General features: G+C 37.7%; 1 protein-coding gene across 1 annotated transcript in view; it reads left to right on the forward strand.

Moving 5' to 3' along the window:
• Positions 1-2,697: 2,697 nt before the first annotated feature.
• Positions 2,698-18,471, forward strand: part of ARHGAP15 (Rho GTPase activating protein 15) — a 607,959-nt gene continuing 592,185 nt past the window's right edge. The window contains exon 1 of the mRNA XM_014852163.3: positions 2,698-3,096. The gene's annotated coding sequence lies outside the window, so the exon portion shown is untranslated. The remainder of the gene's footprint in view (positions 3,097-18,471) is intronic.

The raw sequence follows: 18,471 nt of genomic DNA on the forward strand, positions 1-18,471 counted from the left end.
CACAACTGACAGTGCTGCTCCCCCGGGCCAACGTGTATGGCATGCACAACCAGGTTACATTCCTAAAGCTGCGGCCACATTAACACCTAAGGCCACAAGTGTAATTCTCATAGAAGAGGATGACTTTCTCATATAAGTTCCTACTGAATATCTGTGTCTTTTTGACCTTAAACTTCTGCTGCTCCTATAACATCTGGTCACATGATGGGCACCTAATAGAAATGCCTTCCTTCAGTGGGCCTGACAAAGGAATCAATCCAACTGTTGGGTATAAGGGCAGCTGCCCCTCTTTAGCTCATCAGGACTGCCATGGTGTGTATCACCACTCCAGAGAGGTAATTAAACTGCCCTAAAACAGTATTTTAAGGAAGAACAAGCTAGGACCAGTATTCTTTTCTTCTTCCTTTCAAGATTGGCCCTGATCTAACAACTGTTGCCAACCTTTTTCTTTTTTTTCGCTGAAGCGGAGGCGCGAACTTAACCACTAGGTCACGGGGCCGGCCCTTAATGTATCATCTTCATTAAATCACATAAAAACACAAGTGAACACCCCGAATGATCCAACCCCAGCCTAGCAGACTTAATAAATCAAGGTTTCAGATCATGGGGCTCTTGGTAAAAAAAAATTGTAACTTATTTGGAACCTTATCTTAATCCATGTTTTCTGTTGCATGTGCCTATATTGTCGCTATGGTATCTGCCTCCAGTGCAGCCAGACAGCTGCCAAGTGAACCACCTCAGGGCTAATAAACCCCTTGCTGGCCTCTCAGGGCAGATTACAAAAGAGGGGTCACACAAAATTGTAAGTGCCAGTCACGAGGAAGTGTGGAGTATTGGAGGAGGTCATGAAGAGGACGAGACTGCCGGTTGACCCACGAGCTCGACCGGGGCAATCAGAGGCTCCATACCCCCTCCCCTGTCCTTGAAATGTACATTCTACCCACCGTTCCCACAGTGGGAGCCATTTTCAAGGCCGCAGCCTTGAGAGAGCAATGTGTTGTTGAGACCATCTGGGCGGTAGATGTGGCTGAACCCCGTGAAGGCCCCTACGTAAACTTTTAAGATTCTGACAGGCGGGGCGGAGATCTTTCCATCTTACCAGGGCTCAAGACAAGCCTCAGATGTAAGTTCCCTTGTTTATTAGACTTGCCGCCTACCAAGCTGGAGGGGCCTCCCTCTTTCTTCCGTTTCTCCACGCCGACTGTGCATGGGGGCCAGTTTCAGATTTTGTCCAAGAAGCTCCCAAGATTGCTAACCAACAGTTTTATTCCAGAGCAAGGTATTTTTTATTTATATGTTCTATTATATGGATAAATAATCTGAATCTCAGAGAGCTTAAGTGACTTGGCCAAGGTTGAATAAATAACAGCGTCAGAATAGAGGCCTGCATTCTGATTTCTTCACTTTCGGTATCACGATTTTTCCATTTTCTCCTCAGCATTAAGGAGGAACATTGAGGACAAACCTTCAGGGCTCTGAACACTCAAAAAGGTGCATCCTGGAATGACAATTAACGGTTAGTTCTAGGGGTCGATCTGAAATATGATTTTGAAAAGGAGGGTTCTGGAGATTAACTTGCAGGGATATGTCATCCTTAACTTGGGCCATACATACCGAATAATTTTTTTTTTTTGAGGAAGATTAGCCCTGAGCTAACTGCTGCCAATCCTCCTCTTTTTGCTGAGGAAGACTGGCCCTGAGCTAACATCTGTGCCCATCTTCCTCTACTTTATATGTGGGACGCCTACCACAGCATGTCTTGCCAAGCGGTGCCATGTCCGTACCCGGGATCGGACCCGGCGAATCCCAGGCCACCGAAGCGGAATGTGGGAACTTAACTGCTGCGCCACCGGCTGGCCCCTATACCAAATAAATTAAAAAAAAAAAAAAAAAAAAAAAAAGATTGGCAACAGTTAGCTCAGGTGCCAGTCTTTAAAGATTGTCTTAATGTGTGCCAAACATTGCATACCACTGAAAGCTATGACACAGATTTCTAGTCTAATTGGTTTGTATGACATGAGATTATGACTTAACTTTCTCACATATTTGGAAGGGAAGCTTTTCCTTTTGTGAATATCCTGCAAATCTCACAAAACCATCCAAGCCTGGACATCCAGGAGCTTCTCTCTCGAACTCTGTGGTTCAATAAAGATGCCCATCTTACAGTTATTGTTAGGCCTCCCCCCAAAATGTGTCTTGGATTGGTTGAAGTTTGACACAAATAGGCTCACAGCAGCATGTCAAAAATGATACCCTTTGGATCCTTTCTTGTATTTTTCTTCATAAAGAAACGTTCAGCTAGCGCAAAGGCTTTTCAGTGGATTTCAGGACTGTTAGGAAACTGCCCGAGCGGGCACACCAGTGTGAGAGCCACTGCCAGAGCGAACGTCACAGCATATGCTAGATGAGCACCCTCCTTTCTCCCAGGTGGCTTCGGGGACCTGGGCTGTGTTCTCTGAAGTTCTAATGCAACCTGTCCAAGGCCCCATGAACTTCGTAGCTGGGGCACCTCTTTGTGGGTCCACCCCCGAGTGAGACAGAAGCACCAGCTCTGTGAATTGGAGGTGGCTTCTTGGTTTCCCAAGTTAGTAAGAAGAGCCTCCTCATGGCATGTGAACATGCTCAAGCCAACCACAGGACAGTAGAGACTTAGGTTTTAAGCCCTTGCTAGAAGGCAAAGAAAGAGGAAGTTTCCTCGGGGCTTAACAGCCTGCTCCTCCCCCTGCTAAATTCTTAACCGCACATTTTCCCCATTAAATCAGAATTGATGAAATCTATATAAGTGTTTTTGAAAATTGGAAATCAAATTGAAAAATACTGATATTGTTGACTATACAAGGCAATTTCTTCAAATCAAGTAATGATGTGATGTGTGTGGTTAACCGTATCTGCGCAGGAAGTGGTTTTATTTAAAAGTTTTTGTGCTCACCCCCACCCCCTGCCTTTTTTTTTCTCTAGTACTGAAATTAAGCAGCATCCAACACAGCCCTACTCTTACGACATGTGACTACTTTACTGTTTTCCGTTTTTGTTGAAAGAGTCATTAACAGTTAGAAGTTGATGGCAGTTTCAACAACAAGTCATCACCGAGAAAAGGTGAGTTTTAACTTTATATTGAATGTGAAATTTAAACTCAAAAATGTTTTTTTCTAGAGTATCTTACGCTTTGGTGTGAAGATATAAACATTTCTAAGTGTTGGCACCTGTGATTGAAACAGCGCTTTATTTCCTTTGGTATAGAAAAGAATATTCTTTTCATATTTGCAACTGTTGATATCTAAAGTCCTTTAAAAGATATTATACTAGGATCATTTGCTAAGATTTTATACGAAAATATTAAAGACAGATAAGGTATAGTTTTAGTTTGAAAGTGCTTTTGAAAATAACTGCTAGAGAAAATGTGGGCCTTTGCATCTTTAACTGATTGTTTTATAAAAATATCTACTATTCAAGATCCAGATAATGAAAAAGAAAAAGGCACATTGCACCAATGAGAAATAACATCTGAATTGCAGTGTGAAAGATACCCAATGTAAAGTGTTGTATTAAAGTTAGCATTAGAAACCCTCAAAAAGGCGTAATTTATTAAATTGCTATTAAAAAGCAGGAAAGTTTTAAAATGCAAAAGAAAGCTCTATATTATGACATTTGAATATTTTTTCCCTAAATTTTCTTTAAGATAGCATGTGAAAAGAGAACAAGTTTCTGTTTCATAAACAAAACTCTATGTTTAAAAGAGAAATCACAGATCAATTCACCGTAGGTTACTTCTGGGAAAAGAGGCAAATTAGAGATACATTTTTGTTATTTATGTAATTACATAGTTTTCCTTCTTTGAGATTTCCCAAAATAATAACCTTAGAAATGAAAAGGACTTGTCAATCACAAACTGACAAGAACTTTTATATTAACTTCTTGCTTTTACAAAATGTCTTTGTATGCTGTAACATATGTACAGAAAATATAAAAGTATTGCTAATCTTGGAGGCAAATACCTAAAATAAATCTAACTGTAGATTTTTGAAAGAATTTTAATAAAAGCTCCAGATATGATCCACTCTTCCCTAATATTATTTTTATTGTTCTGTTGGATGGGGGAAGTGATGGCCCCCACAACACCTATTTTTTTGTGTTATTAAAAAATGGTTACAGAGTTGATAAGTGGCAACAATTTTCTTTTCTTTTATTGTCTTCTATTGAGAGACACATATAAATGCTTTTTGATGTGGTCAATTTAGTAGGAAATTATTAGGCATACTGATACACTCCATTTTAAGACCTCTTCAACTGTCAACACTGAAGCTAGCTACTTGTTGACTATTAAAATGATCATGAATAAATGGAGATTAAGACTTGCTGTTCAATACATTTTTTATTGTTAGAGTGTAGGAAAACCCGGGTAACATATATTTGCTTTGATGTTCTGATTAGCTTTTCAATTTGTTGCATTTCCTCACAATGGAAAGCATTATTTAAGTCTGTCTTCAATATTGTGGTTCTGAACCTCTGCATCTATAGAATCTGAATAATTCAGATAGTTTTGGTTGATATGTTATTACTTGATTTCATTTTATTACAAAGGAACATCACATGAATAAACACATGTAGTACTTACACATTAACAAGAATGAATAGCTACATAAGCGTTTGGCACTGAATAAAAGTACGCTGTGGTTTTTTAAACCACTTAATATTTTAAAAGCCAAATTCTTTGTAAAACGATTGTTTCTTGCAGACACTGTTAAATTAAAATATAGATATTTTACGGAATCTGGATAAAATTAAGAATTAATTAGACATAGCTTAGTATGGATTTGTAAAGAGCAACAAGTAGAGATGATAGACATGTAAACTAAGATATTCTCAGAATTTTTTGTAAAAACAGGTAAAGCATTATCTCTGGAACGTATACCCCAAATTTTAAGAGAGTCAATTACAAATGATTATACTTTTGTAAATTTTAAGTGAATAAATAAGAAACAAATTTTGGTGAAATGAAAACAATGCAGAAAATCTCATTTGGAGAGTGATTTCAAAGCTGATGGATTAAAAGAATATCATGTTTTTCCACTTGGGGCCAGCAGTCAGCAAAATTCAGAAAGGAGACATTTCTTTTCCTTGATATTCCTCCTGTCGTTCTTTTTTAATGACTTGTTCTGGTGTGGCCTGCTCTGTCCCTAACGTAGGGTCCTCCAGCCTTGGTACCTGGAGGGACAGACCCTACCCCTCCTTCCATCCCATTCCCATTGTCCCTAGAGTTTACTCATCCTGTTTCTCAGCACTTAGGGCATCTGATAAAAACAACCTATGCTCACAAGAGAAGGCTACAGAGCTTTGTTTCTTTTAACATCTTAGCTGGGCCTCCTCACTCCCCCCAGGCGAGTTTTAATATGGTCTCTCAGCAGACAGGATCTGAAAGAACAGCTAAATGTTAAGGACTTCCGTCTCAAGCGAGGGGACTGATACTGTGGCAAATAGTTAGGGGACATATTTTGGGGCAGAAAGAGTGTCTGTGAACCATTGGTCTTGTCTGTGGTATTTAAACACATAATTTCTGAGAATGTTTTATATGAAGGGTCCATCACAGAGATGTATCCATTTCTCTAAGATATTCCTGAGGAAATATATACCTTTCTTGTCTATCTTATAAGTGTAGTAATTTTCATCTACTACACTTTCTAGTAGTAGATGAAAATGAATTGCACTACATCTTCAGACTATTTTGGTATTCCCACACACTTAGAAAATATTTAATAATTTAATAATCAAGTGTCTTATGTATGTATTTTAAAAATCATTTAATGTCCTGAATTAACTCTTTGGGTACCAGAAACGTATTTTAGCACTGAAAATAAATGCTATGTCGCTAGACTTTAAAATGTACTTTTAAGTATTCTAAATTTCAGCTTATAGTAGACAATGCTCCTTGGTTTGCAAATGATGGAAAATAAGTCAAAATTAGCCTAGGCAATAGAGATAAGCATTCATCTGTGTAAGTGAAAAATCCGAAGGACTAAGTCAGGCATGGCTGGATCCAGGAGCTTACACAGGATTGTCAGAATTAGGTCTCATTTTCTTCATTCCTTCTCTCTTTTTTTCACTGTGCTACAAGAAGTCTCTGACAAGCTCACATGGAGTTAACAAGAAAGCTTCAGGTTTACATCTGACTCTTTCAGCAAACTTTGTTGCAAAAGAACACCTTTCCTCTATCCCACGGCCAAGGGCTCAGATTGGACTGAACTGGCTCACATGACCATATCTGGGCTGATCATTGACTGAGGCACAGACACCCTGAGTGACCAGGCCTCAGTTGCAGGCCCACTAGCATTGAAGAGCTGCCTGCATCCACAACACACGGAATCTCAGCTGAAAAGAGGGGTTTCCACATGTAGAAACTAAAACGCTTCCCCGGAAGAAAGGTGGCTTCACTTCTCATGGGGAAAAGCCACAGAACTCTACTACACAGCCACATACAGTCACATTTAAAAGCATTATTCATTCAAATTCTCCAAACTCTATAATAGGAAAGAAATAGTGACAGTTTAAGGGTAGGTCTGAATGAAACAAATGTTTCACTTAAACTGAATTTAAAAATATTTTTCAACAGCTATTTTATGTATGAACTCTCCCCACAATATTTATCTTTAAAAGCTTATAGTATGTGCTACTTGTAGTTTAGAACTACTATGTGGTACTAAAATCTAGTATGAGTATTATATTAATAATTATAATGCAAAAAAGTTTACATTACAATTATGAATATATGGTACTTTGTCACGTACCATAAACAGATATAAGGAATGTTTTATTAAGGCGCAGAAATTTATCAAATATTTTTGTATTCCTGTTATGCGCCAGGCAATAATCTAGAGAGTTTTTCAGGTGTTGCATCATTTGATCATATCCTATCAGAGACATCAGGACAGTTTTGGAGGAAGTATTTGCAGCAGTTTTCAGAGAAAGCTAGGACTGGGGAGATATATATTCTTAAGAATAGGAAGGGGATATGTCAAAGCACCAAAACATGGAAAAGTGAGTTGTCTAGTTTTGTTAACTCGAAGTATAGTGGTAGGAGAAAAGGCCAGAAAGATAGTTTGAGATCCTAATACAGGGACCTGCTGAGCCGATTATGACTAAGCATTATAAGCAACAATAGCTTTGTTGAGGAGGGGGAATACGTCATCGGATGTGCACATTTTGCATCTGGACGGGCTATCTAGCATCAGGATTTATTTGCTTCTTCCATATACCTCACTGTTGATGACATACTCTTCGGAGTGTTTTGCAGAAGTTCTGGCAGTCAGTGATGGGCGATACTTCTCTGAGGCCAGGCACCAGCTTACCTCCCCAGGTGCTTTGGGGTTCTTATGTAGGCTGGGTTTATAATAATCTTTTTATTTTCATTTTATGAAAGTCTTTTTTGTTTGTTTTTAATTTGAGAGTAAGTGATAGAGCAAGATGGCTCAAAATCAAAATAAAGCCTAAATATAAAATTTTTAAAGAAAATCTTTCTCACATTCCTGTTTTTGTAAACCCCCATTTACCCCAACCTTAACAGAACAGGCAACCACTTTTCATAGTTATTTTTTTAAATCCTCCACACTTTACTTATGCAAAAAGCATATATGCACATATATATGTGTATGTATATATTCTCCCTTATTATATTAAAAGAAGCATACAGTACATATCTCTCCATTTTACTTTTTTATTTTAGTAAGATCTTGGAGATATTTCCATAATAAAAATAAGAAATTGTCTAATTCTCTTTTTTTCATAGCTGTACAGTATTCCACTGTATGTTGTATTGTACTTAATTTAACCAGTTTCTTATTAAAAGAGTCATGGGTATTTTCAATGTTTTGCTAAAATAATGAATGTTTTAATGTAATGGTGTAAATTTGAAAATATGTCTATGGAATGAATTCCCAGAAGTACTATTTATTTAAAAGCCAAGAGATAAAATAGTTTTGATAGTTATTGCCAAACTATCCATCATGTTAGTTGTAACTTTTTGAATTTCCACCAGCACTTAATGAGAATGCTGGTGGAAGCTCCATAGCTGTTCCAACAGATTGTGTTACCAAATTTTCAGATTTGCCAATCTATAGAAAATTGTATCTCAATATGATTTTATTTGGTATTTCTGTTATTATGGTTGGAAGTTGAGTTTGTCTTCAAAAGATTAAAGGTTTCTGTTTTTCTTAAAAAGAAAACTGTATCATAAAGGACCAAAAGCATTAGAAGTTCAAATCTTAGAATGAGATGTTAAAGTAAGCAAGGAATTTGGGCTAGCATATGTAAAATACTCTTTTCGTAAAGCTTGAAATAGTCAATAGCAAGAACAGGAATGAAATATGAATGTTGAAGTGAAGGAGAGGAGAAAAGGAATGAAATTAAAGAAAACAAAATATATCCGGAAAGCAAAAAGGTCTCAGAGGATACTAAGACAGATGGGGATGATCACCAGCTCAAGTAGATAGATTAACCTGAAACAGAAGGAAGAGTACTTTAATGAGCGTATATGCAGATGAATTGGAAATGGATAAGATGAAGTGAGGAGAGGAAGTTGAGGGAATACTTGCTTCCAGATTTATATCTTCTCTGAAACGGTAGGAAAGCTCACCTGGTGAGAGGGAGTATTTATGGGCTGCCACAGAATGGGAAGAATATCTTATTTTAAAAACTGACCTTGTCAATAACACACAATGCAATTGTGGATTTTAAAGTGGATTTTTCCCTTTTGGAAGACATCAGCCCAATTCAATCCAATTCCTTAAATAATTTTGAGCTCCAAATAAGTACACTGTGTTGTACCAGGAATTACTGGGACACAAAGAATCAGTGTACTGTCTAGCTAGTGAAAACTTTAGGTAGCTTAGTGCACTAACATAAGAATTTAAATGTACATTTATACGTATAAATTAATGGCTGTAGAAATATTACAGAGCATGCTATTGTCAGAGTTCCAATGGTTTCATTTTACCAAATGCAATGGCCATTTATGTGTCTTCATATTATCCATCATCTGAGCTACATTTGATACAATTGAAACTCTCTCTTCATTTGACTTCTGGGATATTTCATTCTCCCAGTTTTTCTCCAAATTGACTGGATGCTCCTTCTCTGTCCCCTTTGTTAACTCTTCTTCATCATCCAACCCTCTAAATGCCCTGCACTCAGTTTTCAGATTTCTACCTTTCCAGTCTCATTTCTTGTCTTCTAAGTTTATTCCTAGGTGATCTTATTTATTTAGTACCATGAGTTTAAATGCTATCTATTTTCTAATTAGATCTCAAATCAAATCTTTTCTCTTAGCATTAAAACTACAGATGCAATTGTTTACCCAGCATCTCCACTTGAATGTCTCAGAGAGACATCAAAATGAGTATGCTCAAAACTGAGCCTGGGGCTGGCCCCATGACCGAGTGGTTAAGTTCTTGCACACTGCTGGGGCGGTGCAGGGTTTCTCCGGTTCCGATCCTGGGCGCTGACAGGGCACCGTTCGTCAGGCCACTTTGAAGCTGTGTCCCACATGCCACAACTAGAAGGATCTGCAACTAAGATATCCAACTATGTACGGGGGGTTTGGGGAGATAAAGCAGGAAAAAAAAAAAAAAAAGATTGGCAACAGCTGTTAGCTTAAGTGCCAATCTTTAAAAAAAAAAAAAAAACTGAGCCTGTCCTTACTGCCCACCCCTCCTCACCCAACTTGCTTTTTCCCTATTTTCATCCATCTCAGTTCTTGGCAACACCATTCATTCATCTATCTGTTTAGGACAATAAACTAAGAATTACCCTCAATTCCACTCTTTCCCTCCCACTCCCTACCCCAAAACACATCCAATTCATCAGCAATAAGCAGAGCCTGCAAAATATTAACTTACCTCACATTATCCTGTTTGCTTTTCTCAATAATGGCTTTTGAAAAGTATTATCTTTTTCTTTTCAGACTAATGGCTCTTTATTTATTTATTTTGGTTTGTTGGTATAATGACTTTTCCCCAAAGAACTTGCTAAATGATATATGTGACATTCTGATGACATCACAATTTTACATAACACTACACTTAGCATTTCATTTTCTAATTTCAAGATAGAGAAAAATTATACAAAAGATATGGAGCAATGTTGGTTTGCACATTTTGAATGAACTCAAGAAGTTTGAGGAGGTAGCAACTTCTACAACTTTCCAATCAGGGTTTTTGGCCCTAAACGTGTTTTTCTGAGCTGTAATTTATTAAATACACTCTGAGGGAAAGAAATCTGTAAGTCTCACAATCACTGAAAGTGTTGTGAAGAACAAGATGGAAGAAAAAGAGGAAATTTAGTAAATAAAAGAAACTTCTTTGTATTACATTTTATGTACAATTCTTTTTCAGATTGTTGCTGTTACTTATATGAACACATTTTTTAAATCTATTCATATATTTTTAATATTTATAAATGTCAATTGGGTATCTTGGGCTTTCATTTAATAGATTTTCTCTTAGCAGGAATGAATTAGACACTAAGCAAGGGGGAGGTGCATATCAAAATGTCCCAAATTCCCTCACTTCTTACCCCCTCTACTGCTGTTACTGTAGAATTCTCCTGATTTGTTTCCCTGCTTCTGCTTTTCATGCGATAGTCATTCTCCAAGAAGCAGCCAGAGTGACCTTCTGAAGACTTCAATCATACAACTCTCCTACTAAAACATTCCAAATGACTTTCTACTAAACTTCAAATTAATTCAATCTCCTTTCATGATTTGCAAGGCCCTCTTTATCTCATTACTCTGCTTTCATTTTCTTAAATAGCCTTTGGATATGGGGGATTCTGTCCTTTTATTGTCAAATGGTTTAGTGGCTATCTTCACATTGGACTGAATGGTCCATGAGGGTATTGACCTTGTCTGTCTTCTTACTACTGAATACCTGGAACCTAGAACAATGGTAGGCATATAATAAACACTCAATGAATAGTTGATTAGTGAAAGAATAACTAAATAAGAGTTGACTGTGGGCTATAGAATCAAGGAGGGCTTTATAGAGACTTGTGACTTCTTCTGGGTCCAAAAATAGGATAAATTTAGGGGAAGAGAAGCTAGAAACATATTCTAAACAAATGACACTTTATGGGTACATGTTGAGTAACCTGGCGGTGGTGAAAAGTTGGATTAGAATCCTGGATCCATTATATATTATGATGACTTTCCGAAACTCAGAACAAATAACCCACCATCTGAAAACAAATTGCCATAAACTAAAGAAAAGCACCAACCACCTCTAAGCATTTAAATGTTAAGCTATTTTGCTAAAACCATTGTATGAAAATTGAATAATTTTATGTTTGCTTTAGATTCATTTCCTAAAAACTTAGAGAACTTCTTGCTCTAGTCTCTACTGATGTAACGCCAAGCTTAGAGTCAAAATGAGATATATTTTTAAATGAACTGTGAAAGGTAGAATGCTTGGGAAACTGGGTGCTGAGTCAAGGGAAATTTTTGTTTCTGTTAATTTATCCTTCTGCTTTAACTAACTTCATATTAGAGTTTTAAGGGGTAGAAACTGAGCAGTGAAGCCCATATTCATTTTTCTGCTAAGTGCACTGATTCTGAGCTTCTGTATAATATCACCTATTGGTAACTTGATGGATCTCCTAAAGAAGTAGAATTAAGGAGGGAAAAGGAAAGTTGATTACTCCAGTGGTATCTCCAACACTGTAGTAGGTATTATGGTATTATAAAAAATAGACAATATTCCCTTATTCTTAAGATGCTTACAGGATCACGAGACATTCATCAATATAAATTATTAGGGTGGGATTGTTAATCATCATCATAACTATATTATGCTATTATATATAATGCATATTATGTATCAGGTGTTTTTCATCCCTAATAGCATTTGATTTCCACAAAAATCATGAAAGGGCATTAGTATCCCTATTTTAAAGATAAGCAAGTTAAGGTTAAGTAGTTAAGTGCCCAAATTTACAGAGCTATTTGGTAGGCTATGGCGTGATTTGTAGGGAGATCTGGGTAACGGGAAATCCATGTGATTTTCACTATGCCATGCTACAATTTCTAAGCCTGTTAAGTGTTAGCAGTTAAGCATTGTTGGACTTCATTCATGAGGCCCCAGAGTCTAAAAGGATCCTGCTTTGTTTGATGTCTAAAACAATGCCATCTGTGAAAAACCTGTTGCTTCCTCCCTATATACATTGCCTTATGTAGAGGTGTTATAAAATACGTCAGAAAAAAACATTTTGTGCCTTAGTTTCTGTCATACTGCAAGTACCTTTTCTGTTTCTCTTTTTCTATCTCCTCTGGACCCTATGTCTCCCCTCAGCCCTTAAATCCCAAAATTCCTTCTTAGACCATGCTGTCCTTAATGAGAGCAACTAGCCACAAATGGCTATTCAGCACTTGAAATGTGGCTAGCCCAATTTTGAGTGCCAAATAAATATGAGATTTTGAAGATTTAATACAAATAGAGAAAATGTAAATATCTCGTTAATATTTTTACATTGATCATATGCTGAAATTATAAAATTTTGACATCTTGGGTTAAATCAAATATATTATTAAAATTAATTTCACCTATTTCACTTTGCTCATCTAACATGGCTCTCAGAAAATTTTAAATTGCGTGGGTGACTCACCTTATATTTCTAGAGGGTGGCACAGCTCACGACCATCCTCTCTTCTCACAAACCCCTTTGACCTTTTGATCCACTCTTATGATTTAAATTCAATCCCTCAAGCATGGTCCTTAAATTTCTGTCTTTGACCTTGGCCTCCCTCCCAATATTATTCCTAATTTCTGATTGTCACTTGATACCTCTTCCACGATGTCCCATCAGCAGTTCAAACTGAATACGTCCCAAGTTAAACCCGTAATCGACCTCCCCACAGAATCCTTGTCATTCTTCTAATTTCAGCTGAGACACCTCTATTCCGCAAATCACCTAAACAGGTAATCTTGGAGTGTCTGTGGATGCCTGTGGATCACTTATTTCATACATTCAATCAATCAAGGTGTTTTAGGGGCATTCATTCCCTTCTCTCCATTTTTACCTATTATCGTAGTTACTAATTTGGTCATCCATTAGGTAGACTATGGCCAAGGAGTCTTACTTGCTTTCATACTCCTATTTTTCTTATCTCTTTATTTTGTCTATTTCAGATTTATTTTATGTCTTCAGGATGATGATTGGGTTCACATTAATTAATACAAGTAAGAATGTGTACTATCTATTTATATTCTATTTAGAGTTTCAAACGTGATTTTGCTTACGTTGTTTTACATGATCATTCCAGCAAGCTAGTGAGAAAAGCAGCATCTTTTAACAGATTTAAAAGAAGAAGACAATGAAGCATGAAGAAACTGAATTGTTTGAGGATATGTTGAGAACATATTTCTCTCAAATTCTAGTCCAGAACTTTTTTATTCCTTACAGAGATAGTAAAAATAGTAAGAGCACAGCCTTGGAAGTCAGTTCAACCCTGGGCTCCGCCATTTGCTAGATAATATGTATGTTATTTTGTGCAAGTCACTTAATGTCTCTGAGCCTGAGTTTCCCCATCTATAAAAATGAGGAGATTCCTCACATGATAAAAAAGAAAATTATGTATGCACAGAACTTAGCCTAGTTTGTGGCACATAATAATTCCTTTAAAAAAGTTAAATGTAGTGTGGCTAGTAGCCATAGTAGAAATTGTTTTATGAGGTTCTCTTGAATCGAATGTGACCATTTTTTTCCTTCGTTATGATATAAAAATCATGCCAGGATAATTTTGGTTTATTTCAATTCTAAGTATTAAGATAAGATTATGAAACTCATCAAAAGCAATTTCTTGCTATTAGTTTCATTTCCTCAGTACAGCTGTGTGTGGGAGTGTAGTATAGCTGTGTGGGAGAGAAGGAGGAAGGCTCACTCTTTTCTTGTTTGTTTACCAATTTTTGGTTGATATGGAGATTTTCCTTCAAGCAGCTCAACATGTGAACTCACCAAAAATACCCTTTAAGTTTGAAGAATTAATGTTCATCACATAGAGCAATTCATAAAGTGGTTGGCAGCCATTGAGTCTTGGAGGTGAAATTAAAATGAAGCAAAGAAAAACTACAGGAGCCAGCCCAGTGGCGCAGCCTGGGGTTCATCAGTTTGGATCCCAGGTGTGGACATGGCACCGCTTGGCACACCATGCTGTGGTGGGTCCCACATATAAAGTAGAGGAAGATGGGCACGATGTTAGCACAGGGCCAAGCTTCCTCAGCAAAAAGAGGACTGGCAGTAGTTAGCTCAGGGCTAATCTTCCTCAAAAAAAAAACACTACAGAGACAGGAGAGAGGAAAAAAGTAGAATTCTCTTCCCTCACTTTTATTTTTTATCTAATTTTTGCCTAGGGTGGTAAGGTGGTAACATAGATGGTTCAGGAGGCAGATATGCTGGCATCCTGGAAAAATGATTCTGAGAGGGAAAAATAAGAAAGGAAGTTGGGAGACACAGGGTCTAGGTTGCCGATCCAGTTAGAGAAGTCTTTTTGTTTCATTTTATTTTCCTCCTGGGGAAACCTGCTTGGCATTCCATGTACGGACGTTGGGTGAATACATCAACCTCAGTCCTAACTCTGAAAGCAGTTGGTATTAGGGCATCTGATTAATGAGAGCAGGTCCAGCAGTGGGAAGTGATTGACAAAATGCTCAGAAGAGAGGGGCTGGCCCGGTGGCGTAGCGGTTAAGTTCACATATTCCAATTCGGAGGCCTGGCGTTCACCGGTTCGGATCCTGGGTGTGGACATACACGTGGCTTGTGAAGCCATGCTGTGGCAGGCGTCCCACATAAAGTAGATGAAGATGGTCATGGATATTAGCTCAGGGCCAGTCTTCCTCAGTAAAAAGAGGAGGATTGGCAGTGGATGTTAGCTCAGGGCTAATATTCCTCAAAAAAAAAAAAAAATGCTCAGGAGATAAGTAGCTGTGGTGTTGAACTTGGATAACTAGCTCTGTGTTGTAGGCCAGAGGGCATTAGGTTAGAAGCCTGGCTGTAGTGGGTAGAAAATCAGCGTGAATGGAAAACTAGACCCTAGAGAGTACGGCAGATGGGTAGAGAGTATGACTTGAGGCAGGGATGGGGGAAGGCAGATGCAGTGGTTGTTCTGACTCCCTCTGACCGTGATGCACTGTATCGAGATCCATGTGGCAGCTTTTGATTGGAGAAGTAGGAAAGAAACACGAGAATCCAGTGACACTTGGGACTGGGAATCCAACATGGTGACAAACCTGAACATGTTGGAAATGCTCATAAAACTGGAGGGATTAAAGATAGGGGATTTCAGACAGGCACCAAGTGCCAGCAGTGTCCTGATACAATACAGAGCAACAATATTGACAAAAAGAGTGTCTGACTTTAGGAGCCTACAGTCAATTTGGGCAGAAAAGACACACAAGTCAAATAGAACACAGAAAACAATAGAAGTCAGGATACGATTATCGGCCAAAATGTGATAGGAACAGTAAAGGAGGTCAGAGCAGAGAAGGGGGAAGAGGAGAAGTTGCTCAGCAAGAGCAATGAGCACAACGCGATTTCCTACTGTTGGTAATTTGGGATCATATTGAACAAATTATACAAATAAATGAAATAATTTTAGTCTCCGGTGAATCTCTTCTAAAGCAGTGGTACAAACACAGGCTCTTGGTTTTGTTGTCCATTTCCAATCCTACCAGCTTGGATTTGAAAATAATAAAACATAGAAAATGATATTGATTAATATGCAGCAGAAACTCTGCTCAACCCACACATCAGAGGAGCAATGCTCCTAGAGGTGATTGACATGAGGGGTCACAGTCACAAATGCTCCCATACCACACAGGATATCTATGCAAATCAAGTGGGAAGGGAGAGAACCTGTGCATCAGGGAGGACTTGTCCTGTGTACAGGATGTAGAAGCTGCCTGTCCCCAGCTGACGGACACCATGCACATCTCAACGAGTTTTCCACATCTTCTGACTTTCCTAGAGAAGACATACAGATGTATACCTTTTTTAAAAAGTAAAAATCTTCATTTTTCCATTAGAAACTGATTCAAAACATTGTTTAGGCCCAAAAGTATGTCTGTGGGTTGAATAGGGTTGGCGGTCTGCCAGTTTTCTACCTCTTCTTGAATTTATAGCTGCTCCTAAGAAAACAGAACCAGAATGCAGTGATTAGACAGAACTAGTCCTCCAGAGAACTTCTGTGTTTACAATAAATCCTAATCAATGTTGCGAGATGGACCAGCACGTTACTGTATTCTATGAAAAAGCATCCATTTATGTGTAGCTTTTTCATTTACATCTTTATTTTGTTTGTCTAACTTTTATGACTGGATTCATTTTCCTAACTTAGAAGAACAAACTGTCTTCAGTGGCCAACTTTCTTCAAAGCATTTTTTTTAACCATTAAAAGATGTCTCCAAAAGGTTAACTTTTCTAAATAATAGCAAATGTAGTAATCGTTAGTTAGCCTGGTATTTTCAAAGTGACATGATATAGGTTATAGACCAGAACATCTACACTTGTGTTGAGATAAAAAGTACATTCTTGTAGGGGAGATAAAAGAGAGGTTTGTATACCTTGGGTGGTGAGAATAATAGTAACAAGAATTTAAACACTTGTGCGCGCACACACACACACACACACATGAAATTCACCGTGCACAAGCCTGGATATGGTTGTATAAGCCATTTCATTACAGATTTTTATCTATTCATAGATCAGAATCTCTAAATCTCAGAAGCAGTCATGACAAAAGATATAGGCAAATAAAAGGAGGACAGAGAGAAAAAGATTACTGTTCAATAATTTTTAAATTACATAGATAATTCTGATAGCCATTTTAAAATGCTAAATAATTTATGCATTCTCTTTTGCTTCAACGTGCCCAAGCCAAAAATCCATATTTTGATTTTTGAGGAGCCTAAAGTAAAACGGAAATTTGGCTACACTGCGTCAAATTACGGTAACAATTAACTGGGACCTAGTTAGACAGACAACACATGTAACCACCTGCTCTACCCCCGCCTCCTCTCTGAACTCTACTTTGAGGAAAAAGAAACAAAACCCAACTTGTTTAAGTGGGTGCTCTAGTCCCCAGATAACTCCTGGGTTGAGGATCTTGATAATGCAGCTGAGCTCTTCAAGAGAGGAAGGCTTCAAAAGAGCTTTTCATTAATCAGTCTAGAAAGAAAAGGATTCATTTTAAGATATACAATATACGTAGCACATTGAAGGATCTTTAAAGACAAAGATTGAAAAACTCAGTCAAAAACTTTCAGTTTAAATAGTGTGGACTGGTAAATATTTTTTGCTATTTTGATATTCTCGACTTCACAGAAGGAAACCTCACTGCCCCCAAATTTCAGATTAAATTTGAGAGAAAACAACAATATTTTGTGGTATTTGTTTTGTTGTTACACCCAACATACTTTGATATTTAACAAGCAAGAGAACTGTTTTCCAGGGGTTTGAATTGATGTTGTTTTACTCACACTTAACAAGTTCAAGATATAAACATTAAAAAACACACACACACTCACTGAAAGCTATACAATAGACCCAGATTGCTTGTGATATGATCCTTTTGGGTTTTTCTTTTACGTAAAAGAATGCATTTTGCAACAATGGTTAGGGCTGGATGTGTGTTCCAGAGAGCTAAACATCATATTTTAATTAATCTCAAATAGGATATTCATCGTATTACTCTAATGTATCTATGTGTCTCTACATCGATCTATACGCCTACCTACTTAGCTACCTACTCACTTCTCTTCTCACTATTCCCAACTGCGATTCATACCACTCCCCCCAACCACCAGCATGTTCCCAAGTGAAATTTATCCCAGAAAACTTAGAGCAACAATATTAACAAATATGAACCTAGTAGCAATGGGTTTTAAAAATAAGAAGATACTGTAGTAATTTGTAACAATTTTAGAACAATGCAGAAGATATAAAATAAAAAATAACTTTATACAATTGTATAGACTTGTTTCTCATCAAAGCTCAGCATGAATCTGAATTACCAGGGGTCACGGCCAAACAGATAGTTTCTTAGGTCCTTCCTTAGTCTTGCTGAACCGGAATACCTGCGGAAGGTACAGCGAAATCTGTATGTTTCTGAAGGTGCTCACACTGATTCTAGAGAATCACCACCCTACAGCTTTCTTTCTCCTCACTGCTAGAGCCGTTTGTTCATTTGCAGCTGAAGTTGAGTTATTTCTGACCCTATCTCCTAGGATAAATCTTAGCTTAATGTAGGTAGTGTCCAAATAATTCTAGGGGAGTGGAGCTCTGTGAGTTCGATCACAAATTATAACAGGATATCATGGGTTTTGGTTTGCTCTTGTGGCACACACATCAAGTGTGTTCCCCCCTTATTTACAAGTCCTAGAACCTCAGGAAGTCACACCTTCCTCATTAGGTATTTGCTTTGTCCCTGACCACAAC

Source organism: Equus asinus, chromosome 4, assembly GCF_041296235.1.
Source record: "Equus asinus isolate D_3611 breed Donkey chromosome 4, EquAss-T2T_v2, whole genome shotgun sequence".
NCBI lineage: Eukaryota > Metazoa > Chordata > Mammalia > Perissodactyla > Equidae > Equus > Equus asinus.